Source organism: Odocoileus virginianus, chromosome X, assembly GCF_023699985.2.
Source record: "Odocoileus virginianus isolate 20LAN1187 ecotype Illinois chromosome X, Ovbor_1.2, whole genome shotgun sequence".
Taxonomy (NCBI): Eukaryota; Metazoa; Chordata; class Mammalia; order Artiodactyla; family Cervidae; genus Odocoileus; species Odocoileus virginianus.
The window spans coordinates 32,679,931-32,697,794 of NC_069708.1; positions in this window are offsets into that span (position 1 = coordinate 32,679,931).

The following is a 17,864-nucleotide window of genomic DNA, read 5'->3' on the forward strand; positions in this document are numbered from 1 at the left end:
CAATAATTACCTTAAATGTAAAGGGATTGAAGTTTCAACCAAAGGATACAGACTGCCTGGATGAATATAAAAACAAGATCTATACATATGTTGTTCATAAGAAACTCACACTTCAGATCTAAAGATGCATACAGATTGAAAATGAGGGGATGGAAAAAAATATTCCATGCAAATGGAAAACAAAAGAAAGTGGGAGTAACTATATTCATTATCAGACAAAGTGAAAATTAAAGTCACTCAGTTATGTCTCACTCTTTGCCATACCATGGACTATGCAGTCCATGGGATTCTCCAGACCAGAATACTGTAGTGCCTTTCCCTTCTCCAGGGTTTTTTCCCAATCTAGGGATCAAAGTCAGGTCTACCGCATTGCAGACAGATTCTTTACCAACTGAGCCACAAGGGAAGCCCAAGAAAACTGGAGTGGGTAGCCTATCCCTTCTCCAATCCAGGAATTAAACCAGGGTCTACTGCATTGCAGGCGGATTCTTTACTAACTGGGCTATGAGGGAAGCCCATATCAGATAAAATAGACTTTAAGATAAAGTCTGTTATAAGAGACTGAGCTTCCCAGGTGGTGATAGTGATAAAGAACCTGACTCCCAGTGCTGGAGACAAAAAAGACTCATGTTCTCTTTCTGGGTCAGGAAGATTCCTTGGAGAGGGAAATCGCAACTCACTCCAGTATTTTTATCTGGGAAATCTCATGGACAGAGAAGCCTGGCAGGCTACAGTCCATAGAGTCGCAGAGTCAGACACGACTTAGTGGTTGAGCACAATAGACTAGGAAGGACACTAAAATGTTAATAGTCATGAAAAGAGAAATAAACCATAATATAATAATAGTGGGGAACATTAACACCCTGCTTACAACAGTGGACAGATCAGACAGAATATAAATAAGGAGACAAGCTTTAAATTACACATTAGACCAGATAGACTTAACTGAATTTTATAGGGCATTTCATCTGAAAACATTAAAATACACTGTCTTCTCAAGTGCACATGGAACACTCTCCAGAATAGATCTCATCTTTGATAACAAATCGAGCCTTGGTAAATTAATGAAATTAAATAATATCAAGCATCTATTCTGATCACAATGCTATGAGATTAGATATCGATTACAGAGAAAGGGAAAAAACTGTAAAAACACAAACACATGGGGGAAATAACTAAATAACTAAGAGATCACTGAAAAAATAAAAGAAGAACTAAATAAATATCTAGAAACAAACGACAATGGAAGCAAGATGATAAAAAAAAAAAAAAAACTGGGATGCAGGAAAAACAGTTCCAAGAAGGAACTATATAGCAACTTAATCCTACCTCAAAGCAACAAGAAAGAAACCTCTAATGAGCCTCCTAAACTTACACAGAAAGCAATTAGAGAAAGAACAACAGAAACAAAAACACCCAAAGTTATTAGAAGGAAAGAAATCACAAAGATCAGAACAGAAATAAATGAAAAAAATGAAGAAAATAATAGCAACAATCAATAAAAGTAAAATCTGGTTCTTTGAGAACATAAACAAATGGATAAATCATTAGTCAGACTCGTCAAGAAAAAAAAGAGAGAGGACTGAAATCAGTAACATTAGAAATGAAAAAGTAAAACACACAACTGACACCACAGAAATACAAAAGATCATAAAATACTACTACAAAATAACTATATACCAATAAAATGGACCACTTGGAAGAAATGGAAAAATCCATAATACAGTACAAACTTCCAAGACTCGACCAGAAGAAATAGAAAATATGAACAGACCAATAACAAGCATGGAAATTGATACTGTGACAAAACATCTTCCAACAAACAAAAGTCCAGGACTATATGGTCCTAGAGTTAAATTCTATCAAACATTTTGACAAAAGCTAACACCTATTCTTCTCAAACTCTTCGGAAAAAAAAAAAAAAAAAAAAACTTTCACAGAGAGGAACACTTCCAGGCTCATTCTACAAGATCACCATCATAGTGATTAAAAAAATCAGACAAAGATATTACTGTAAAAGAAACTGAAAGTCAATGTCACTGATGAACATAGACAAAAATTCTTCAAAATACTAGCAAAGCGAATCTAATAACACATTAAAAGGATCACATACTATGGTCAAGTGGGGTTTATCCCAGGGATGCAAAGGTAGATTCTTCAATATATGCATATCAATCAGTGTGATACACCATATTAACAAACCAAGGGATAAAAACCATATGATCAACTCAGTGGATGCAGAAAGAGCTTTTGAAAATATTCAACACAAATTTATTATATATATATATATACATATATATATATGTATATATATATATAAGTATATATATATATATATAAAACCTCTCCAAAAAATGGGCATAGAGGTAACCTGTCTCAACATAATGAAGGCCATATATAACAAATGCACAGCAAACATCATTCTCAATGGTAAAAAACTAAAAGCTTTTTCCCTAAGATCAGAAATGAACAAGGATGTCCACTCTCACCAGTATTATTCAACATAGTTTTGGAAATCCTAGCCAGGACCATCAGACAAGAAGAAGAAATAAAAATAATTCAAAATGGAAAAAAGAAGTAAAACTGTCACTGTTTGCAAATGACATGACACTATATATAGAAAATTCTAAAGATGCCATCAGAAATCAACCAGAGCTAATAAATGAACCTAGGATAGGTTCATGTGGCAGGGCAAAAAATTAATACACAGAAATCTCTTGAATTATGATACACTAACAACAAATATCAGAAGGTGAAATCAAGGAAACAACCCCAATTACCTTGAAACAAAAAGAATAAAATATCTAGGAATAAACCTACTCAAGGAGGTAAAAGACCTGTAGTCATAAAACTGAAATATACTGATGAAAGAAATCAAAGATGACACAATCAGACCGATAAATATACGTGTTCTTGGATTGGAAGAATCAGTATTGTGAAAATGACTATAATTCCCAAAGCAATATACAGATTCAGCAGTTCAGTTCAGTCGTTCAGTCGTGTCCGACTTTTTGTGACCCCATGAACCGCAGCATGCCAGGCCTCCTGGTCCATCACCAACTACCAGATTCCACCCAAACCCGTGTCCATTGAGATGGTGATGCCACCCAACCATCTCATCCTGTCGTCCCCTTCTCTTCCTGCCCTAAATCTTTCACAGCATCAGGGTCTTATCAGCTCTTCGTATCAGGTGGCCAAAGTATTAGAGTTTCAGCTTCAAAATCTGTCCTTCCAAAAAAAGAAAAAAAATCTGTCCTTGCAGTGAATACCAGGACTGATCTCCTTTAGGATGGACTGATTGGATCTCCTTGCAGTCCAAGGGACTCTCAAGAGTCCTTGCCAACACCACAGTTCAAAAGCATCAATTCTTCTGAGCTCGGCTTTCTTTGTAGTCCAAATTTCACATCCATACATGACCACTGGAAAAACCATAGCCTTGACTAGACGGATCTTTGTTGGCAAAGTAATATCTCTGCTTTTTAACATGCTATCTAGGTTGGTCATAACTTTCCTTCTAAGGAGTAAGCGTCTTTTAATTTCATGGCTGCAATCACCATCTGCAGTGATTTTGGAGCCCCCAGAAATAAAGTCTGACACTGTTTCCCCATCTATTTGCTATGAAATGATGAGATCGGATGCCATGATCTTAGTTTTCTTAATGTTGAGCTTTAAGCCAACATTTTCACTCTCCTCTTTCACTTTCATCAAGAGGCTTTTTAGTTCCTCTTCACTTTCTGCCATGAGGGTGGTGTCATCTGCATATCTGAGGTTACTGATATTTCTCCCGGCAATCTTAATTCCAGCTTGTGCTTCTTCCAGTCTAGCGTTTCTCATGATGTACTTTGCATGTAAGTTAAATAATTAGGGTGACAATATACAGCCTTGACATACTCCTTTACCAATATGGAACCAGTCTCTTGTTCCATGTCCAGTTCTAACTGTTCCTTCCTGACCTTCATACAGGATTCTCAAGAGGCAGGTCAGGTGGTCTGGTATTCCCATCTCTTTCAGAATTTTCCAGTTTATTGTGATCCACACAGTCAAAAGGTTTTGGCATAGTCAATAAAGCAGAAATAGATGTTTTTCTGGAACTCTCTTGGTTTTTTGATGATCCAGCGGATGTTGGCAATTTGATCTCTGATTCCTTTGCCTTTTATAAAACCAGCTTGAACATCTGGAAGTTCATGGTTCGCATATTGCTGAAGCCTGGCTTGGAGAATTTTGAGCATTACTTTACTAGCATGTGAGATGAGTGCAATTGTGCAGTAGTTTGATCATTCTTTGGGATTGCCTTTCTTTGGGATTGTAATGACAACTGACCTTTTCCAGTGCCGTGGTCACTGTTGAGTTTTGCAAATTTGCTGGCCTATTGAGTACAGCACTTTCACAGCATCATCTTTCACGATTTGAAATAGCTTAACTGGAGTTCAATCAGCTCCAGTAGCTTTGTTCATAATGATGCTTCTTAAGGCTCACTTGACTTCACATTCCAGGATGTCTGGCTCTAGGTGAGTGATCATACCACCATGAATATCTGGGTCATGAAGATCATTTTTTGTACAGTTCTTCTGTGTATTCTTGCCACCTCTTCTTAATATCTTCTGCTTCTCTTAGGTCCGTACCAGTTTTGTGCTTTACTGAGCTCATCTTTGCATTAAATGTTCCCTTGGTATCTCTAATTTTCTTGAAGAGATCTCTAGTCTTTCCCATTCTATTGTTTTCCTCTATTTCTTTGTGGTGATCACTATGGAAGGCTTTCTTATCTCTCCTTGCTATTCTTCGGAACTCTGCATTCAAATGGGTAAATCTTTCTTGTTCCCCTTTGCTTTCACTTCCTTTCTTTTCACAGCTATTTGTAAGGCCTCCTCAGACAGCCATTTTGCTTTTTTGCATTTCTTTTTCTTGGGGATGGTCTTGATTCCTGTCTCCTGCACAATGTTACGAGCCTCCATCCATAGTTCATCAGGCACTTTATCAGATCTAGGCCCTTAAATTTATTTCTCACTTCCACTGTATAGTCATAAGGGTTGTGATTTAAGTCATACATGCATGGTCTGGTGGTTTTCTCCACTTTCTTCAATTTAAGTCTGAATTTGACAATAAAGAGTTCATGATCTGAGCCATAGCCCACTCCCAGTCTTGTTTTTGCTGACTGTATAGAGCTTCTACAGCTTTGGCTGCAAAGAATATAATCAGTCTGATTTCAGTGTCGATCATCCAGTGATGTCTATGTGAATAATCTTCTCTTGTGTTGTTGGAAGACGGTGTTTGCTATGACCAGTGCGTTCTCTTGACAGAACTCTGTTAGCCTTTGCCCTGCTTCATTCTGTATTCCAAGGCCAAATTTGCCTGTTACTCCAGGTGTTTCTTGACTTCCTACCTTTACATCCCAGTCCCCTGTAATGAAAAGGACATCTTTTTGGGGTGTTAGTTCTAGAAGGTCTTGTAGGTCTTCCTAGAACCATTCAACTTCAGCTTCTTCAGCATTACTGGTTGGGGCATTGGCTTGGATTACCGTGATATTGAATGGTTTGCCTTGGAAACGAACAGAGATCATTCTGTGGTTTTTGAGATTGCATCCAAATACTGCATTTCAGACTCTTTTGTTGACTATGATGTCTACTCCATTTCTTCTAAGGGATTCTTGCCCACAGTAGTAGATATAGTGGTCATCTGAGTTAAATTCACCCATTCAAGTCCATTTTAGCTCGCTGATTCCTGGAATGTCAATGTTCACTCTTGCCATCTCCGGTTTGACCACTTCCAATTTGCCTTCATTCATGGACTTAACATTCCAGGTTTTTATGCAATATTGCTCTTTACATCATCAAACCTTGCTTCTATCACCAGTCCCATCCACAACTGGGTATTGCTTTTGCTTTGACTCCATCTCTTCACTCTTTTTGGAGTTATATCTCCACTGATCTCCAGTAGCATATTGGGCACCTATCAACCAGGGGAGTTCATCTTTCAGTGTCCTATCATTTTGCCTTTTCATACTGTTCATGGGGTTCTCGAGGCAAGAATATTGAAGTGTTTTGCCATTCCCTTCTCCAGTGGACCACATTCTGTCAGACCTCTCCACCATGACCCTTCCGTCTTGGGTGGCCCCACACAACATGGCTTAGTTTCATTGAGTTAGACAAGGCTATGGTCCATATGATAAGATTTGCTGGTTGTCTGTGATTGTGGTTTCAGTCTGTCTGCCCTCTGATGCCCTCTCTCAGTGCCTACCCTCTTACTTTGTTTTCTCTTACTTTGGACGTGTGGTATCTCTTCACGGCTGCTCCAGTAAAGTGTAGCCACTGCTCCTTACCTTGGATGTGGGGTTCAAGCAATCTTTGTCAAATTATCAATTCCATTTTTCCCAGAATAAGAAGGAAAAAAATCACAGGTTATATGGGAATACAAATGACCACAATTAGCCAAAGCTATCTTGAGAAAGATAAACACAGCTGGAAAAATTCAGGACTGTGACTTCAGACTATACTCTAAAACTACAGTCATCAAGACAGTATGGTACTGTCAGAAAAATAGAAATACAGATACATGGAACAGGATTAAAAGCCCAGAGGTAAATCCATGCACCTTTGGTCACCTAATATATGACAGTAGTGGCAAAAATATACAATGGAGAAAAGATAGTCTTCTCAATAAGTGGTTCTGGAAAAACTTGACAGCTACATGTAAAATAATGTACTTAGAACACATTCTAACACCATACATAAAAATAATCTCAAAGTGACTTAAAGACCTAACTAAAGTTAATGTTAACACTATAAATGTTTCCGAGGAGATCATTGGCAGAACACTCTTTGATATAAATCACAGAAGTTCTTCTTTGACCCACTTCCTAGATTAATGAAAATAAAAACAAACATAAACAAATGATATCTAATTAAACTTAACAGCTTTGCATAGTTCAGTTCAGTTCAGTTGCTCAGTCATGTCTGACTCTTTGCGACCCATGGACTGCTGCTTGCCAGGCCTCCCTGTCCATCACCAACTCCCGGAGCCTGGTGAAACTCATGTCTATTGAATCGGTGATGCCATCCAACCATCTCTTCCTCTGTTTTCCCCTTCTCCTCCTGCCCCCAATCCCTCCCAGCATCAGGGTCTTTTCCAGTGAGTCAACTCTTCGCATGAGGTGGCCAAAGTATTGGAGTTTCAGCTTCAGCATCAGTCCTTCCAAAGAATATGCAGGACTGATTTCCTTTAAGACTGACTGGTTGGATTTTCTTGCAGACCGAGGGACTCTCAAGAGTCTTCTCCAACACCATAGTTCAAAAGCATCAATTCTTCTGTACTCAGCTTTCTTTATAGTCCAACTCTCACATCCATGTATGACTACTGGAAAAACCATAGCTTTGACTAGATGTAACTTTGGTGGCAAATTAATGTCTCTGCTTTTTAATATCCCATCTAGATTGGTCATAATTTTCCTTCCAAGGAGCAAGTGTCTTTTAATTTCATGGCTGCAGTCACCATCTGCAGTGATTTTGGAGCCCTGCCAAATAAAGTCTGTCACTGTTTCCATTGTTTCCCCCATGTATTTGCCATGAAGTGATGGGACCAGATGCCATGATCTTAGTTTTCTGAATGTTGAGTTTTAAGCCAACTTTTCACTCTCTTCTTTCACTTTCATTAAGAGGCTCTTTAGTTCTTCTTCACTTTCTGCCATAAGAGTGTTGTGATCTGCATATCTGAAGTTATTGATATTTCTCCTGACAATCTTGACTCTAGATTGTAGTTTATCCAGTCCAGCATTTCTCATGATGTACTCTGCATATAAGCTAAATAAGCAGGGTGACAATATATAGCCTTGATATACTCATTAAAAAAAAATCATTTTTGCCTAGTCACAGAAACCATAAACAAGAAGAAAAGGTAAACCTCAGAGTGGGAGGATATATTTGCAAATGACGCAACTGACAAGGTATTAATATACAAAATATACAAAGAGCTCATGCATTCCAATGTCATAAGAAGCAAAAACCCATTAAAAAAATGACTGAAGAACTAAATAGACATTTCTATAAAGAGGACATACAGATAGCCAACAAACATGAAAAATTCTCGGTATCACCAAATCATTAGAAAAATCCAAATCAAAACTACAGTGAGATAACACCTCACAGCAGTCAGAATGGCTATCATCAAAAAGCATACAATGAATAAATGCTAGGGAGGATGTGAAGAAAAGGGAAACCTCTTATAATCTTTTTGGGAGTGTAAATTGATATAGTTATTATGGAGAACAGTATTTAGGTTCCTTTAAAAGTAAAAAACAAACAAACAAACAAACAAAAACTACCATATGACTCAGAAATCCCACTCCTGGCCATATACCCTAATAAAAGCACAATTCCAAAAGATGCATGTACTCCAATGTTCATTGCTGCACTAATTTCAATAATCAGGATGTGGAAGCTACCTAAATGTTTATCAACACAGGAATTGAGAAAGATGTGGTACATGTATATATATAATGGAATATTATTCAGCCATGAAAAGGAACTAATTTGTACCATTTTTAGAGAGAGGTGGTTGGACCTAGAGACTGTCATAGAGTGAAATAAGTCAGAAAGAGAAAAAGAAATACCATGCAATATTCCTTATATGTGAAATTTACAAAAATGACATGGATGAACTTATTTGCAAAGCAGAAATAAAGACCCAGATGTAGAAAACAAATGTGTGGATACCAAGTTGGGAAGTGGGGTGGGTTGAACTGGGAGACTGGGACTGATGTATATACATTATCATGTATAAAATAGATAACTAATGAGAATGAAGTTTATAACACAGGGACATCTACTCAATGCTCTGTAGGTTCGAAAATAAGAAGGAAACCCTTCCTATACATAGGAAACCCATCCTATGTATAAAATAATATTTACATAGAATGTATTCACTTTCTTGTACAATGGAAACAAATTCAATTTTCTAAAGCAACACTACTCCAATAAAAATTAAAGAAATGACTTCAAAAACTTAATACAAAAAGTTGGTAACAAAACATTGTGCACATTACAATTTCAGTTTTGTTTATATAATTAATGGAAGAAAAGCACACCAGAGTTGTAATAGTGATTATCTCAAAGCACAAATAACTTTCCTTTCTGTGCTTTTATGCATTTTTGAAATTGTTTTACTATAATCTTCTTAATGGACTCCAGTTCAGTTCAGTCATTCAGTCGTGTCTGACTCTTTGTGAACCCATGCATTTCAGCATGCCAGGCATCCCTGTCCATTACCAATTAGCTTGTTCAAACTCAAGTCCATTGTCAGTGATGCCATCCAACCATCTCATGCTCAGTCATCCTCTTCTCCTCCTGTCTTCGCTTTCCCAGCATCAGAGTGTTTTCCAGTGAGTCAGTTCTTTGCATCATGTGGCTACAGTATTGGAGTTTCAGCTTCAGCATCAGTCCTTCCAATGGATATTCAGGACTGATTTCCTTTAGGATTGACGGATTTTATCTCCTTGCAGTTCAAGGGACTCTCAAGAGTCTTATCCAACACAACACTTCAAAAGGATCAATTCTTCACCATTCAACTTTCTTTATAGTCCAACTCTCACATACATACATGACTACTAGAAAAACCATAGCTTTCACTAGACAGACCTTTGTTGGTAAAGTAATGTCTCTGCTTTTTAATATGCTCTCTAGGTTGGTCATAACTTTTCTTCTAAGGAACCAGTGTCTTTTAATTTCATGGCTGCAATCACCATCTGCAGTGATTTTGCAGCCCCCCAAATAAAATCTGTCACTGTTTCCATTTTCCCCATCTATTTGCCATTTAGTGATGGGACCGGATGCCATGATCTTAGTTTTTTGAATGTCGGGTTTTAAGCCAGCTTTTTGGCTCTTCTCTTTCACTTTCATCAAGAGGCTCTTTAGTTCTTCTTCACTTTCTAGCATAAGGGTGGTCTCATCTGCATATTTGAGGTTACTGATATTTCTCCTGGCAATCTTGATTCCAGCTTGTGCTTCATCCAGCCCAGCGTTTCTCATGAGGTACTCTGCATACAAGTTAAATAAGCAGGGTGACAATATACAGCCTTGACGTACTCCTTTCCCAATTTGAAACCAGCCCGTTGTTCCATGTCCGGTTCTAACTGTTGCTTCTTGACTTGCATACCAATTTCTCAGGAGACAGGTAAGGTGGGCTCTTATTCCCATCTGTTGAAGAATTTTCCACAGTTTATTGTGATCCATGCAGTCAATGGCTTTGGTGTAGCCAATAAAACAGAAATAGATGGTTTTCTGGAACTCTCTTGCTTTTTTTGATAATCCATGGATGTTAGTAATTTGATCTCTGGTTCCTCTGCCTTTTCTAAACCCAGCTTGAACATCTAGAAGTTCATGGGTCAAGTACTGTTGAAGCCTGGCTTGAAGACTTTTGAGCATTACTTTGCTAGTATGTGAGATGAGTGCAATTGTGTGGTAGTTTGAACATCCTTTGGCTTTGCCTTTCTTTTGGATTGGAATGAAAACTGACATTTTCCAGTCCTGTGGCCACTGATGAGGTTTCCAAATATGCTGGCATATTGAGTGCAGCACTTTCACAGCATCAACTTTTAGGATTTGAAATAGTTCAACTGGAATTCCATCACCTCCACTAGCTTTGCTCATAGTGATGCTTCCTAAGGTCCACTTGACTTCGCGTTTCAGGATGTCTGGCTCTAAGTAAGTGATCACACCATCATGGTTGTCTGGGTCATTAAGATCTTTTTAAAAAATAGTTCTGTGTATTCTTGCCAGCTCTCCTTAATATCTTGCCACTTCATCTTAATATCCTCTGCTTCTTTTAGGTTCATACAGTTTCTGTCCTTTATTGTGCCCTTCTTTGCATGAAGTGTTCCCTTAGTATCTCTGATTTTCTTGGAGAGATCTCTAGTCTTTCCCAATCTGTTGTTTTCCTCTATGTTTGCCTTGTTCACTCTGGAAGGCTTTCTTATCTCTCCTTGCTATTCTTCGGAACTCTGCATTCAGATGGATGTCTCATTCCTTTTCTCATTTGCCTTTCACTTCTCTTCTTTTCTCAGCTATTTGTAAGGCCTCCTGAGAGAGCCATTTTGCCCTTTTGCATTTCTTTTTCTTGGGGATGTTCTTGATCAGCACCTCCTGTACAATGTCACAAACTTTCATTCATAGTTCTTCAGGGACTTTGTCTATAGTGCTAATCCCTTGAATCTATTTGTCACTTCCACTGTATAATCATAAGGGATTTGATTTAAATCATACCCAAATCTTCTAACAGTTTTCTCTACTTTCTTCAATGTAAGTCTGAATTTTGCAGTAAGGAGTTCATGATCTGAGCCACAGTCCACTCCTGGTCTTTTCTTTTCTGTTTTTTTTTTTTTGGCTGACTGTATAGAGTTTCTCCATCTTTGGGTGCAAAGAATATAATCAATCTGATTTTGGTATTGACCATCTGGTGATGTCCATGTGTAGAGTCGTCTCTTTTGTTGTCAGAAGAGAGTGTTTGCTATGCCCAGTGTGTTCTATTGGCAAAATTCTGTTAGCTTTTGCCCTGCTTCATTCAAGGCCAAAGGCCAAACTTGCCTATTACTCCAGGTATCTCTTGACTTTCCTACTTTTCCATTCCAGTCCCTTATTTTGAAAAGAACATCTTTCTTTTTTTGGTGTGTGTGTGTTAGTTCTAGAAGGTCTTGTAGATCATCATGGAACTGTTCAATTCATCTCCTTAAGCCTTAGTGGTCAGGGCATAGACTTGGATTAGTGTGATACTGAATGGTTTGCATTGGAACTGAACAGAGATCATTCTGTCATTTTTGAGACTGAAACCAAGTCCTGCATTTTAGAACCGTCTGTTGACTATGAGGGCTACTCCATTTCTTCCAAGGGATTCTTGCCCACAGTAGTAGATATAATGGTCGTTGTATTAAATTCCCACCTTCTGGTCCATTTTAGCTCACTGATTCCTAAACTATTGATGTTCACTCTTGCTATCTTCTATTTGACCACTTCCAATTTATCTTGATTCATGGACCTAAAATTCCAGGTTCCTATGCAATATTGTTCTTTATAGCATTGGACATTACTTCCATCACCAGTCACATCCACAGCTGGGCATTTCCACTTTGGCTCTGTCTCTTCATTCTTTCTGGAGGTATTTCTCTACTCTTCTCAAGTAGCATATTGGGCATCTACTGACCTGGGAAGTTCCATCTTTTGGTGTCAAATCTTCTAGATTTTCATACAGTTCTTGGGGTTCTCAAGGCAAGAATACTGAAGTGGTTTGCCATTCCATTCTCATTCTCACGTTTTATCAGAACTCTACTCTGACCTCTCGGTCTTGGGTAGCCCTACAGGGCATGGCTCATAGTTTCATTGAGCTAGACAAGGATGTGATCCATGTGATTGGTTTGGTTAGGTTTCTATGACTGGTTTTCATTCTGTATGTCCTCTAATGAATAAGGATTAAAGGCTTGTGGAAGCTTCTTGATGAGAGGGACTCTCTGTGGTTAATCTGAGTCTTGCTCTGATGGATGGGACCATGCTCAGTAAATCTTCAAAGCAATTTTCTGTTGATGGGTGGGGCTGTGTTTCCTCCTTGCAGTTTGGCCTGAGACCAAACTATGGTATGGGTAATGGTGGTAAATGGCAACCTACTTCAAAAGTATGCCAGCATGCTGCAGCTCCCAAAACTGTTGTATTCAGAGCCCTGACACTGTAGCAGGCCATTGTTGAACCATGCCTGTGCCTGAGGTCCTGGACACTCACATGCAAGTCTGGCTCAGTCTCTTGTGGGATCACTGCTCCTTTCTCCTGGGTCCTGTAGCGCACGAGGTTTTGTTTGTGTCCTCCAAGAGTCTGTTTTCCTAGTCCTGTGGAAGTTTTGTAATCAAATCCCACTGGCCTTTAAAGTCAAATTCCCTGGGTGTTCTCAGTCCCTTTGCCAGATCCCCAGTTTGGAAAATCTATCCCAAGGATTAATTTCCAAAATATACAAATAAGTCCTAGGGTTTAAGACAGTAAGTACCATTATAAATAACTAATGGAATGCAATGGAATAAGTAATATTGATAACATCAGTTTGCAAGGAGACTTAATCATATTAAATCAACACCTGACTGGTTCACTTTTCTGTTGGAACTTTATCTGCATAAAAACTCCAATTTTTAAAAATAACTATCTCTGTATAGACATAACCAAGTGTACTGCTAAGAGTTGTTCCCTGTCTTATTTTCAAATATTTGAAAAGCATCGAATTTAAAATACTTCAAAATCAATGCATCATCATAAGTGTTCTTTATATGCATTACTAAAATAAAAATACCAATAACTTTATCAATTGCCTAGTACATACCAGAGACTTTACATACACTATTTCACTTACTTTATGTATCTAAGGTGTTGGAAAATATTTGAATATGTGATCATATTCTATTTCTGTGATTCAATATTATAACTATGATAAAGTGGTTTGTATTATTACCATGCCACTTTTACTGATAGAAACAGTAAATCCCCATGTCTATGCTCTTCCTGTTATAAAATATTTGCTTCCTATGTTTTGGAATTAGGCACCCCTGGATCCAAATTTCAGCTTCACCACTTTCTGCTCAGGTATCCTGGGACATTAAGGTATCCAAATTAAATTTCCTTCTTTGTAAAATGCTCTTAATAAAGGTTATTGTGGGTTTAGTTGAAATGGTATACCTGTACATTAGTAAGTGGGCAATAAATATTAGTGGCTTTCCTATTTGCTTCTGTTATCCCTAGGCAATTTTTCAGTATATCTAACACAGTTAAAATTCCATTCACGTGATTTTGAGAAATGTCTTGGACTGAGTTAGAATATCTGGATGACTACAGCACTTAAACGTAGAGTCCTGCAACTGAACATTTATTACAGTGCTTCTGAAATACTTCTAGCTGTGAGTCATACCTCACCAGCCATCCTGTAAGCTCCTAGAAAACAGGAGTCTTATCCTGTGCCTCTTTGAATTCTAGGTGGAACTAGATGCAGAGTTGAAAATATAGCATAATGTTTGGGCAAAGGTCTATAAAGCGTGCTGTTACTACCTTTGACTTTATCATCTCAAGCAAATCATTTAACATTTCTGAGTCCAATTTTTTATTTTAAAAATAGAGAAAATAACAATATCTACCTTATAGATTGAATGACAGAATGCATATAAAATATTAAATACAGTGACCAATACATAGGAAATGTATACAAACTGGAGTTATAATAATACTAGTATAAATTTCAGATATCAGTAAAGACATAATTGATTACTCTATTCCAAGCAATATACTACATTAATCATAGCCCTGTGAGAGTTTTTTATACTTTGAGAGACAGCATTTATGCAATTTTTTATTTACATTTTTTCTTGATATGTTTTAAATGTCATCTGAAAAATTATACTTTGACATCACTGTTTTATCTATAAACATTATAGTCTCACCTTTATTAAAGCATTTTATTTTTTCTATTTTTAAAATTTTAATTTTTAAAATTAGAGTATAATTACTTTACAATATTATGATGACTTCTGCCATATATCAACATGAACCAGCTATAAGAATACATATGTCTCCTCACTCTTGAACTTCATGCCCCATCCCACCTTTCTGGGTTGTCACAAAGCACTGGCACTGGATTCCTTGAGTCAAAGAGCAAATGTCCATTGGCTATTTTTTTACGTGTGCATGCTATGGTAATGTATATGTTTCAGTGCTACGCTCTCAAATCATCTCACCCTTTCCCCACTGTGTCCAAAAATCTGTTCATTATGTCTGTGTCTCCATTGCTGTACTGTCAGTGGGATCGTCAGCACTATCTTTCTAGATTCTATATATATGCATTAATATGTGATATTTGTCTTTCTGCTTCTGAATTACTTCACTCTGTATAATAGGCTCCAAGTTCATTCAGCTCGTTAGAACTGATTCATATATGTACCTTTTTATCAGTTCAGTTCAGTTGCTCGGTCGTGTCCGACTCTTGCAACACCATGAATTGCAGCATGCCAGGCCGCCCTGTCCATCACCAACTCCCGGACTTTACTCAAACTCATGTCCATCGAGTTAGTGATGCCATCCAGCCATCTCATCCTCTGTCATCCCCTTCTCCTGCCCCCAAATCCCTCCTAGCATCAGCGTCTTTTCCAATGAGACAACACTTCACATGAGGTGGTGAAAGTATTGGAGTTTCAGCTTCAGCATCAGTCCTTCCAATGAACACCCAGGACTGATCTCCTTTAGGATGGATTGGTTGGATCTCCTTACAGTCCAAGGGACTCTCAAGAGTCTTCTCCAATACCACAGTTCAAAAGCATCAATTCTTCTATGCTCAGCTTTCTTCACAGTCTAACTCTCACATCCATATATGATCACTGAAAAAAGCATAGCCTTGACTAGACGGACCTTTGTTGGCAAAGTAATGTCTCTGCTTTTTAACATGCTATCTAGATTGGTCATAACTTCCCTTTCAAGGAGTAAGCGTCTTTTAATTTCATGGCTGCAATCACCATCTACAGTGATTTTGGAGCCCCCCAAAATAAAGTCAGCCACTGTTTCCACTTTTTCTCCATCTATTTTCCATGAAGTGATGGAATCAGATGCCATGATCTTAGTTTTCTGAGTGTTGAGCTTTAAGCCAACTTTTTCACTCTCCTCTTTCACTTTCATCAAGAGGCTTTTTAGTTCCTCTTCACTTTCTGCCATAAGGGTGGTGTCATCTGCATATCTGAGGTTATTGATATTTCTCCTGGCAATCTTGATTCCAGCTTGTGCTTGCATACATGCACCGGTACACACACACACACACACACACACACACACACACACACACACACACATATATATATATATATATATATATATATATATGATTTGGAACCAGTCTGTTGTTTCATGTCCAGTTCTAACTGTTGCTTCCTGACCTGCATACAGGTTTCTAAAGAGGCAGGTCAGGTGGTCTGGTATTACTATCTCTTTCAGAAATTTCCACAGTTTCTTGTGATCCACACAGTCAAAGGCTTTGGCATAGTCAATAAAGCAGAAATAGATGTTTTTTCTGGAACTCTGTTGCTTTTTCAATAATCCAGTGGATGTTGACAATTTGATCTCTGGTTCCTCTGCCTTTTCTAAAACCAGCTTGAACATCTGGAAGTTCATGGTTCATGTATTGCTGAAGCCTGGCTTGGAGAGTTTTGAGCATTACTTTACTAGTGTGTGAGATGAGTACCTTTTAATAGCTGAGTAGTATTTCATTAGCATTTACTGAGTAGCATTAGTAATCTGTCTGTTGGTTTAAGTGGGTTACTAAAGTCCCCCACTATTATTGTGTTACTCTGAATCTCTCCTTTAATAGTTGTTAACATATGCCTTACATATTGAGGTGCTTCTGTGTTGGGTGGGTGTGTATATATCTATATATGCATGTATATATATATATATATATATATATATATAATTGTTATATCTTCTTGGATTGAACCTTTGATCATTACATAGTGTCATTCTTTGTCTCTTGTAACAGTCTTTATGTTAAAGTTTATTTTATCTGATATGAATATTGCTACACCTGCTTTCTTTTCATTTCCATTTGCATGGAATAGTTTTTCTAGTCCCTCACTTTCAATCTGTATGTTTCACTAGGCCTCAGGTGTGTCTCTTTTAGACAGCATATATAGGAGTTTTGCTTTTATATCCATTCCATCAACCTGTGACTTTTTGTTGGAGCATTTAGTCCATTTACAGTTAATTATATATATATATATATATATAATAAAATAATAATTATATATACATATATATATAAAATACTTTATCATTTACCTTATTGCTTTGCATTTGTTTTGTATGTCTTTTCTTTGTATGTCTTTTCTCCTCTCTAGAGAAGTTTCTTTATTGTTTTAGGTAAAGCTGTTTTGGTGGTTCTGAACTCTCTTAACTTTTACTTGTCTGTAAACTTGTGATTTCTCTTTAAAATCTAAATAAGATCCTTGCTGTGTAGAGTAATCTTGGTTGTAGATTTCTCCCCACATCACCTTAAGTATATCCTACCATTTCCTTCTGGCCTACTGCATTTCTGATGAAAGAACAGCTGTTAGCCTTATAGGAATCTCCTTGTATGTTCTGTTGCTTTCTCCTTGTTGCTTTTAATATTTGTTATTTGTGCTTAACTTTTGTTAGTTTGATTAATATGTGTCTTGGCATGTTTTTCCCTGGATTTGTCCTGTTTGGGACTCTCTGGGCTTCCTGGACTTGGGTGGCTATTTTCTTTCCCAATTTAGAGAACTTTTCGACTATAATCTCCTCAACCATTTTCTCATATCCTTTCCTTTTGTCTTCTTCTTCTGTGACCACTATGATTTGAATGTTGTTATGCTTCATGTTGTCCCTGATGTCTCTGAGACTGTCTGAATTATTTCTTTCTTTTTTCTTTATTGTGTTCTGCTTCAGTTATTTCTATCATTTTATCTTCCAGTTCAATTATCCATTCTTTTGCGTCAGTTACTCTACTGTTGGTTCCCTCCAGTATATTTCCAATATCTGTTATTGTTTGCTCATTGTTGATTGTTCATTCTTCAATTCTTCTAGATACTTGTTAAACATTTATTTCATCTTCTTGATTCATGCCTCCAGTCTATTTATCTGTATTTCTATTTTATTTTCAAGATTTTGGATCTGCTTTACTATCATTATCCTGAATTTTTTCAGGTAGACTACCTATTTCCTCTTCATTTGTTTGATCTTGTGGGTTTTTACCATGTTCTTTCATCTGCTGTATGTTTCTATATATTTTCATTTTGTTTAATTTACTGTGTTTGGGATCTCCTTTCTGCAGACTGGAAAGTCATAGTTCCTCTTAATTGT